Consider the following 10,911-nt stretch of genomic DNA (forward strand, 5'->3'; position numbering starts at 1 on the left):
TGGCTTTGGAGCCTGTCCTGGAACTAGCTCTGTAGACCAGGCTGGTCTCGAACTCACAGAGATCCGCTTGCCTCTGCCTCCCGAGTGCTGGGATTAAAGGCGTGCGCCACCATCGCCCGGCTTCTTGGTTTTCTTTAAGTGATTTGCTGATATCTTCCAATTTTTTGTTTGTTTTTTCCTCCATTTCTTTAAGGGAATTTCTCATTTCATCTTTAAGAGTCTCAAACATTCTCTTGGGGTTATTTTTTAGATCATTTTCTTCTGGTTCATCCATATTTGGTTGTTCAGGTCTTGCTGTTGTAGGGTCTTTAGGTTTTACTGGTGTTGTGTTGCTCTTTGTGGTCTAACATGTGATTTTACCTTTTCTACTTATCTTTTCCTCTAATAGGTGTGGTTGGGGCTCTCTGAGATTCTGTTGAATAATCTTCTTGGTGCCAGTGAATTCAAAGCTAAGATGGTTGTACCTCGTGGTACAGTCATTGCCACAGTTCTAGTTACACTGTTGGTTATTCTTGTTCCTGGGGGTAGCTCAGTGCTCCTGTGCTTTGGTCTGCTCCCTTGGAGTTTGCTGTCTCTACTTTGACCTAGACTGCTGGCTTTGATCGGTTTCTGTAAGTCTTGTTCTGGATCTCCTGCTGCAGAAGTCCCTGGCTTGGAGTTAGACCTGTTCTGGTGGCGATTGCTGACAACTTTGTTTGTTATAGCCAGAAACTAGAAACAACCTAAATGCCCATCGACTGAAGAATGGATAAGGAAAATGTGGTACATTTACACAATGGAGTACTACACAGCAGAAAAAAATGACATCTTGAATTTTGTAGAAATATGGACGGAGCTAAAAAACATTGTTTTGAGTGAGTTAACCCAGACACAGAAAGACAATTATCACATGTTCTCACTCATAAGTGGCTTTTAAAAATAAAAAAACCCAGCCTACAAATCACAATCCCAGAGAACTCAGACAACAATGAGGAACCTAAGAGAGACATACATAGATCTAATATACATGGGTAGTAGAAAAAGACAAGACCTCCTGAGTAAATTGGGAACATGGGATTTTTGGGGGAGGGTAGAAACGAGGGGAGAGGAAGGGAAGGGAGCAGAGAAGAATGTAGAGCTCAATAAAAATAAAAAGAAAAGAAAAGAAAAAAAAGAATGGCCAAGATCAAAAACACTGATGACAACTAATGCTGGAGAGGTTGTGGGGTAAAACAAACACTTCTACATTGCTGGTGGGAGTGCAAACTGGTACTACAGCTGCTTTGGATGTCAGTATGGTGATTTCCCAGAAAATTAGGAAACAACCTACCTCAAGACCCAGTAATACCACTTTTGGGTATATATCCAAAGGATGCTCAATCATGCCACAAGGACATGTGCTCAACCATGATCATAACAGCATTCTTTGTCATAGCAGAACCTGGAAACAACCTAAAATGCCCCTCGACTGAAAAATGGATAAGGAAAATGTGATACATTTACACAACAAAGTACTACACAGCAGAAAAAGACAATGACATCTTGAAATTTGCAGGCAAATGGATGGATCTAGAAAACATCATATTGAGAGAGGTAACCCAGACCCAGAAAGACAAATATCATATGTACTCACTCATAAGTGGCTTTTAGACATAAAGCAAAGGAAAACCAGCCTACAATTCACAATCCCAGAGAACCTAGGCAACAAAGAGGACCCTAAGAGAGACATGAATCTAATCTACATGGGACACAGAAAAAGACAAGGTCTCCAGAGTAAATTGGGAGCCTGGGGACCATGGGAGAGGGCAGAAGGGGAGGGGAGAGGAAGAGGGAAAAAGGAGAAAAATATATAGCTCAATAAAAACAAACAATAACAACAACAACAAAAAAAAAGACTCAGATCACTGGGGAACTAAGGCTGACAGTAGACAAATGGGACCTCAGGAAGTTCAGGCTGGGTCTCTCTTCCTCTGTAGGGCCAAGGGGATGGAAGTCTAGTGAAAAGATCGCGTACAGGATAGCGAAGAATCTGTTAGTGACTGGCATGATTTTACTGCCTTCTTCTACCTTGGCTTTGTCTCTCCTTATTTACCTTCCGGGCAATGACTAGAAAAAAATTCCTAAATACTTAAGGCAATAAGTTTTTCAGTCTTTTACAAAGGTTCTTTGTGTGTCAGAGTCCACCTTTCACACACTCAAAAGTTGATGATTCTTCCTTAACCTTCAGGTCTTCTATTTTAGGGCATCTGTCTGCTCCAGTGGCCACCGAGGAGAGGGAGCGCTGGGGATAACGAAATGCCGCTGTGAGTCGCCACTAGAGGGCAGCGCTCTATCCCAGGGTCCTGGACACTGGAGGGACTTTCCTCGGGGTGTCTCCTCCAGGACCCTTTCATAGCAGCCTCTGGGAGTGCGAGACCTGGAATGATCTTTCTTTACAAGCTTAGACTCCACTTGTCTGAGCCAAACATGACAGCTCAAGGCTTCGGGAATCCTCCTGTGGAAATCAGTCTTTCTTTTTCCAATCACAGAGAGGGGAATGCAGTCTCAGCTCGGAGCAAAGTGCGTGCGAGCGCGCGCGTTGGTAAACGCATGCAGATGGCGCTCCTGTGGAGGACAGAGGAAAACCTCCAGTGTTGACCCCCCACCTTCCACTTCGTTTGAGTCTACCTCGTTTGAAGTAGAGGCTCTTTTGTTTTCTGCAGCAAACACCAGGCTAGCTAGACAGTAAACTTCCGGTAGTCTCCTGACGCCTCACAACGCCCCCTTCCCGCCCGCCCCCACACTAAGATTACAGATGTAATACGGTACACATATGGGCTCTGGGTATTTGAACTCAGCTCCTCACATTATTGCCGCAAGACTAACCCACTGAGATTTCTCCCAGCTCCTGTGCGGTGAGTGGAGTCTTGAGATGTGATTAGGTGAGGAGGGTGGGACCCTCATGAATGGTATTAATGGTCTCATAAAAGCAGTTTTCTGGCTCAGTGATTAAGAGTGCTTGCTACTCTTCCAGAGGACCCAAATTCAGTTCCCAGCATCCACATTGGGTTGCTAACAATCACCTTTAAGTTGAGCTCCGGGTAGTCCGATGCTTCCTCTTCTACTTCCAGGCACCTGCACACATGCGCTCATGCTCAGGCACATACAACACATGATCTGCACTGTGGAAGCTTTCACCAGAAGCTGACTGTGCTGTGCTCTGACCTCACACACCCAGGTGTTAGGAAGAAATGTTTATATCCCGCCAAACCTACATTCTTCATTACAGCATCCCACAGTGACAAAACCTTCTTGAGACGGTCCATTCAAACCTATGCACTTTACCACAACATCTCATAGTGACAAAGCATCCTTGAGACGGTCCATCCAAACCTATGCACTTCACTACAGCATCCCACAGAGACAAAGCCTCCTCCAAACCGTCCTTCCAAACCTATGCACTTTACTGCAGCATCTCAGTGACAGACTCCTCTAGAGGGAACCAGTCCCTCTTTGAGTCACTTCTGATCTGTGCGCTCCAGTCAATCTTCTGGCATGTGTGGGTGTGTAGAGTGTCCCAGCTCCTCCACTGGGCTCCTAGTCCTAGCTATCCCTCCAGAGGATCTGGCTTCTCTCTAATGCAACTTATCCTAGGGGGAAGAAGAGAAGAAAGATGCTTGTCTCTTTATATTACAAAATTTGGGTGAAGGTTTTTTTCTACAGCTGTTATTTTAAATATTTGCTCAACTGTTGCTTTATTTTGTGTGTGCATGTGTATACTATTTATTTATATATATGAGTATGTGTTTCTGTACACGTGCATGCATATGCGTGCCTGCAGAGCTCAGAGGACAACTTTCACAAGTTAGTTCTATCCTCCTAGTGTATACCAGGGATTGAGCTCAGGTTGCAGGTTTGGGTGCAAGCCCCTTAACCTGCTCAGCTATCTCTCCATCCCTGAGCTTCTTACAAAGACAGTGATCTTATTCCCGATGGCCCCACCCTCATGACCTGATCATATCTCAAAGTCTCCCCCTCTGGACACCACTCTATTGGGAGTAGGTGTCAATACTGATAACTGGGGGGACACGGTCCATCTCAAGAGCACAGGAATCATGGATAGTGTGAAATAGAATTTACAGAGCAGTCACAAGTGTGCGCTTGGTGATGGCCTCATCTCTGAAAATACCCAAGTGATGGTTAGTTTTAATTGCTAACTTGATATCCACCTAGAATCACACCAGAAGAGGCTCAGGGTCTGGAGAGATGGCTCAGAAGTTAAGAGTACTTGTTGGTCTTGCAGAGAACCTAGATTCAGTCTCCAGGAATAATATGGTGACTTACAACCACCTGTAACCCCAGTCCCAGGGGAATCTAGCACCCCCTTTTGTCCTTTCCAGGCACTACACATACGGCACACATACATATAGGCAAAACACTTGTACACATATGGTGTAGGAGGTACTTCTGTTTATGCATTGCTTTCATTGGTTAATCAATAAAGAAACTGCTTAGCCTGATAGGGCAGAACTTAGGTAGGTGGAGAAGACAGAACTGAATTCTGGGAAGAAGAAAGCAGAGAGAGAGCCTCCATGGAAATGCCAGGTCAGACATGCCAAATCTTTCCCGGTAAGCCACGACCTCGTGGTGAACACAGATTAACAGAAATGGGTTAAATCAAGATGTGAGAGTTAGCCAATAAGAGGCTAGAGATAATGGGCCAGGCAGTGTTTAAATGAAAACAGTTTCTGTGTGATTATTTTGGGTGTAAGCTAGCAGGGCGGCCTGGACCAAAAGCAGGCCCTCTCTCCCTCGACACACATAATTTTTTTAAATATGGCAGTCTCAATGAGGGGTTATCTAGGTTAGGTTGGCCTGTGAGCATGTATGCAGGGTATTGTCTGAACTATGTTCACTGAGGTGTGAAGACCTGCCCACTGTGGGTGGCACCATTCCCTATGCAGGAAATACAGGAAGAGTGGAGAAAGTGAACAGAGCCCATGCATGCACGCATGTATGCATTCACTGCTTTCTGTTCTTGATTATGGTTGTGATATGACTAACTCCTGCCACAGGGGTTTCCCTACTGTGATGGACTATGACCTGGAACTATGAGATAAACCAAAACCTTTCTTCTCTGAGTTGCTTTTTTTCAAGGAGTTTTATCATAAGGAGTAGAAATGAAGACAACCTGCCTACAGCTTGTGCTTGTTCTGAGGCTGGTGTCTGGCATCTGTCTTTGTGGGTCCTCTTCTTCCACCAAGGTCCTACTGGATTCTAGGTCTTGGAGACAGGTCCTGAAGATGAGCTGTTATAGAACCTCTTACATGACTTCAAAGACTCTTCTACTCCGCCAAGCACAGACTTCACACATATAAGTTTGGGGCCGGTTGGGAGTGTCCTATGGAGAGACTGGTTTCCACATGAATAGCCCATACCATGACTGTTGTTGAGACTTCACTGGCCCACCCAGGATTTTCTGTGGGTTTGTCCCCAAGCCATCACCACCTTATCCACCTGTCTGTATGAGACCTCTCAGCCCCAGACAGAATCTGGGGCCAGGAGCTCACAGAGAGGTGAACTCAGGCCATAGACAGTAGCTAACTCAGTACCCCTAAAGCCTCATGGACCATCTGCTATTGGAATGAGGAGCCCGATTTACAGGCTGGATGATATCAGTGACAGCTTGTTCCATGGAGTCCAGTCCACTCTTCATATTCTCTATCAGGTATCTCATAAGAGCTGGGCCTGGTGGTATAGGCTACTCGAGAGGCTTGAGGCAGGAGGATGACATATTTATGGCAAGACTGAACAACTCAGTGAGACCATCTTGAAATAAGAAAGAGAGAGCTCAGGGTACAGCTTAATGGTAGAGCCCCTGCCTAGAATCCCCCAGTGAGGGACTGGGGTGTGGCTCAGTGGTAGAGCACCTGCCTACCATGCAGGAGATTGTATGTTTAATGCTTTACACACACACACACACACACACACACACACACACACACTAATTTTTTTAAGGACTGTAAACAGAAACTCAGCCATAGTGTCACTTTGTGAGGCCATCTGTGATTTTGTCATGGAGGTGAACACCTGCAATCTCAACACGAGGCTGAGACAGGATGGAGAGTTCCAGGCCAACCTGGGGTACATCACAAGGTCCTGTCTCAAAACCCCAAAATGCAAGAAATTCCTACCATATCTAACTCAGCACCCCCTTCCTAGGTCCTGAGAAAAGCTGAGCCTCCCACTGCGGGGAAGGTAGGGCCAATCACCAGCTGCAGTGGCCCGAGATAGAGTCATAGACCGAATTCACAGGTGGGCCTGGTGACGTCAGGGTCTGGGGCCGGAGAAATTTCAACTCTTTGGCCAGGATCTCCAAAGCAAAGAGCACTATTAGCTTGAGGAAATAACTTTTATTTTTAAATGATGCTGAATGTGGGTCTGGTGAGGTCCGCATCTGTCCCCGCTGGGATACTGCTGTCAACCCCCAGCCCCTCCAGCAGCTGAAGAGCCCTGGAGAGGACAAGAAGTGGGTCTTGGGAACAGGAGTGGGGAGCCCCCAATCCTGCGACTGGTAGGCCCTCATGAGGCCACAGGTCCTCCTCCCCAGCTTCTGGACCACACAGCGGGCCCCTCACGAGCCAGGCGGACAGCGGGGGCCAGTAAACGGGTTGTCTTCCCTCCACAAGCCTCTATCTCCTTCAGTGGGGATTTCTGATGAAGAGCGACAAGTTTAGCTTGGTGATGCTGTCAAGGAAAGGGGACAGTTCCCCAGCCAGGGTCCCTATGCTGTGGCCACGCCTAGGGAGGCGCTAAAGAGTGGAGATCAGCTGTCCTCTTTGCCTAGCGGGTCTCCTTGGGAGTTCAAAGGGTTGGGCATCCAGGACTAGACCACGCCCATCGAACTGACTTCCTTTCTACAGCCCACCCGATTCTCTGCATCCTTGTCGTTATTCTGTCGCTGTGTGGATCTCTTCCTACGCCTGCCTCTTTACCTCTCTGCAGGCCCCCAAATTCCTCTCTCCCCACACCCACCAACCCACTACAGGGCGTTGGAAACCTTCGAGTACGCTTGGAAAGCGTTCCTGGAGGTCGACAGCCGGGTGAGGGGCGCCATGGGCCGCAGGAAGTAGCAGGAACAGCAACACCAGTGGTGGCCACATGATGCCCGGACAGGGCGCTGCAAAGGAGTGGGTTATCAATCAGTCAGAGGCCCTCCCTGCCCAGCCGTCCTCTAGTCCCTCCCTCTTCTGCACGTCAAGCCCACCCATCTGTGGTCCTGGAAGGCCCGCCTTCTCACTTCCGAGGTGCCCTGTGTCAGCCCTCAACCTGATCAACGGTCTTCAGCTCTCCAAGAACTGTCAGAGGCGGACAGTTGTGATCCAGCGCGTCTCTGGAACTACGGGTCTCCTCGAGCCTGCTCACAAGTCCTGGCCACACCCCTCATCCAGAGCCACGCCCCTTAAGTCTGAACTGAGCCACCCACTCCAGCCACACCTTTTAGCCCAGGCCTTGCACACCCACCCAGAACTGTTTCCTTATACACTGCCCATCCCTAAAGACTTAGCCACATCCACTCCTTAAAGTCTTTCTGCACTGGCTGGTCACATCCTCCCGCTGAGAAATACATCTCGGCAGAGCTGCTCAGGTTTTTGTTGAACAACCTTTTTACTTCTGTCCGTCTGCTACGTGTTCCTAAGTGACCAGCAGACGGATTCAAATACCTTTCTCTATCACGCTCCATCTTTTCCCTTGGGCAGGGTCTCTGCCTGAACCAGCAAGTCAGCAAGCCCCGGCCATTCTCCGGTCTCCATCCAGCTCAACTCCGGGATCACAGGCAGGTGTGGGAGAACACTGGTTGCCTGAGAACGGCTAAGATATGTTAACTTATTTTGTACCTATATGTATGGGGGGCATGCATGTGTCATGGCATGAGTGTGGAGGTCAGAAGACAGCTTGCAGAAGTTGTTTTTTTCCTTCCACCATGTGAGGAGTTCCGGGTTATCAGGTTGGGCAGCTGGGATCTTTACTGGCTGAACCATGTTTCAGGCCTCCTGAACATTTCTTAAGTATGATCCTTCATCAAATTAAGCACATTTTATATTCACCCCAAAGGAATTTAAATCTTAAATTTAGAAATATAAAGTTCTCAAAGTTGGGAAATATGAGAAGTGATTCACATCCAGATACATACACACCACACACACACAAAATAAATGTAATAATAAATATGAACATTATGGTGGCAAACACCTTCAAACTCAGCCTTTGGAAAGCAGAGGCAGGTGAATCTCTGTGAGTTTGGGGTCGGCCTTGTTTTCATAATGGATTCCAGAACAGCTAGAGCTACATAATTAGACTCTGTCTCAAAAAAAAAAAAAAGTACCAACACATTTGTATATGTAAAAATGTGGGGGCTCTTCTACCTTTTCAAATATTTTACTCAAAACATACCATAGCGGTAAGCTTCAAGGTTGTGGTGAAAGAAGTCATAGTAGGTGCCCCCAAAGCTGATGTGACCATAAGAAGGAGCTCTGAGCAGAGTTACAAGGACTAGATATATAGTGTATTGCTAGACATCAGAGAAGTAGGGCGAGGGGCATGTTAGCAGGTGCTAGCCAGTGGTGGATTTTAAAATCCTCTATCAAGAGGTCACACACATGCACAGAAATACACAGTGCAGAACACACCAGAGTGTTTAGCACCAGATTAAAAATAGGCAATGGCAGAAATCAGATAAGTAGCCTCTGCAAGCCTCAGCTAAAACTAAATGGTGTACTGATTGACAGACCCCATGGATGCTTCGCCTGTGTTCATCCTTCACACAGAATCACACTGTGTACCTACCTGTAGCTGGCCTTCAACATCTTCCCTTCACACTGTCCAAAAGGATTCCACAGTGGAAACACACCCTTTCTACTACATACGTGAGCCTTGAGAGTTCTGGGATTTTTTTTTTAAGTTTCACCTTATGTACATCTCTAGTGCAATCATGTGTGACTCTGTGTATGTGCAGTGTCTATGTGTGTTTCTGCGTGGTTTGAGTAAAAGGGTATATATACGCTGGACTGAAAGCGTCAGTTTTCCCAAGTGTGTAATCAGTTGTTCTCTAAGGCACAAGATCCTGTTACAGGGCAGGAGGGATGGTGAGGCAATTGACAACTGTTCTTGCAGTTCATACAATAAGGGAAGAGGAATGGAGTTTGGCTCAGCACTCATGTGTGGAGCCTCACGACTGCCTGGAATTCCTGTTCCAGTGGTTTCAATGTCACCTTCTGGCCTCTAAAGGCACCAGCACACATGTTGCACACACACACACACACACACAAGCACACACACAAATTAAAAATGAGCATCTTTTTTTAAATGTTCCTGTTGGATACATACTTACAAATACCTGATGCTTTTTGTGCTTCCATTTTAACTGCTTCAGTGAGTAGATTTTAAAAATGACCGTGTATGCTGTGTGAGTCTGGGCACGCACATGCCAGTGTGTGCGGTTCAGACGGGACCTTTCAGGAGCTGGTTTCTTCCTTCCACCACAGGTTCAGGTCATGGGAATTATGCAACCATCTCACAGTCCTTGGTGGCTGGGTTTTAAACCTACATTCCCTTGATTATTAATAAGCTAAGACATTTTTTCTTAGACTTGCTATGCATAGCTATGTAGACTTTAGTTTCCTTTAGTGATGTGAAAAGCCACGTCTTTTGCTTATGTTCTCCTCTTATTGATGAGGAGGTGTTCTTTACATATTCTAGATAAAGCACCAGAAAACCAGAAGTTTCAAGGCCAGATTTTGACTGCCTCAGTACTTGTAAATAACGGCTCAGTAGGAAATAGCCATGCACACTTGTCTGTATACTCTATGGGGTTGTCTGTCTATTATAAGAGGAAAGGCAGGTAGCTGGGAAGGGCCTAATGCTACAGGGTTAACCAACTGGCTCTTTACGGGAAAAGTTTACCAATGCCTTTCCCTTCCTGATGTGGGAAGGTCATATGTCAATCTGTTGATTTCATTGGTTAATAAAGAAACTGCCTTGGCCCATTTGATAGGCCAGCCCTTAGGTGGGTGAAGTAGACAGAACAGAATGCTGGGAAGAAGGGAAGTGAGCTCAGACGCCATGACGCTCCTCTCCAGGGCAGACGCAATGAAGCTCCAGCCCAAGACGGACATACACTAGAATCTTCCTGGTAAGACACCACCTTATGGTGCTACACAGATTACTAAATATGGATTAAGCAAGATATGAGAGTTAGCCAAGAAGAGGCTAGATATAATGGGCCAGGCAGTGTTTATATGAATACAGTTTGTGTGTTATTTTGGGGCATAAGCTAGCCAGGTGGCCAGGAGCTGGGTGGCAGGAACACAACCCGCTGCTCCTTTCTACACCTTCCTGTATGAACTGCAAGAATGGTCAACCTTTCTGTTCAGGAAACTTTGTCTTCCAAAATCACTTAAAAAAAAAAGATTTATTCTTAGAGCAGGTCTGAGGCAGTGAACTCCACAGAAGCAAGACTGAGCCAGTGACCTGAGACAGAGCTGGCCTGGGATGGTGAACTCCAAGGGAGCAGGATCGGATCCAGACCAGGGACATTTGCGGAGGTCGGACTGAGCCAGTGGCCTGGGCTTGAGCTGAGTTAAGACAGCGAATTCCACAGGAGCAGGTACAGGGGAGCAACTGCTGAGTGAGTGAGCAAGAGCCAGAGACCACTGCAGGTCCAGGCCTAAATCTGGAATCTTCAAGGGAGTAGACGGCAGCCAGGACCTCTGTGGGTCTGGGCAAGAGTCTGGCACCTCTGAGGGAGTAGGCCTGAGCCACAAATAGAATATCTCAGAGTAACTCTAACCATCAAGTGGAAGACTTGTATGACAAGAACTTTAAACCTTTGAAGAAAGAAATTGAAGAAGACGCCAGAAAATGAAATGATCTCTCATGCTCTTGTTTAGGTAG

This window comes from Alexandromys fortis, unplaced genomic scaffold, assembly GCF_014885135.2.
Source record: "Alexandromys fortis isolate MF-2015 unplaced genomic scaffold, M_Fortis_MF-2015_v1.1 scaffold_227, whole genome shotgun sequence".
Lineage (NCBI taxonomy): Eukaryota > Metazoa > Chordata > Mammalia > Rodentia > Cricetidae > Alexandromys > Alexandromys fortis.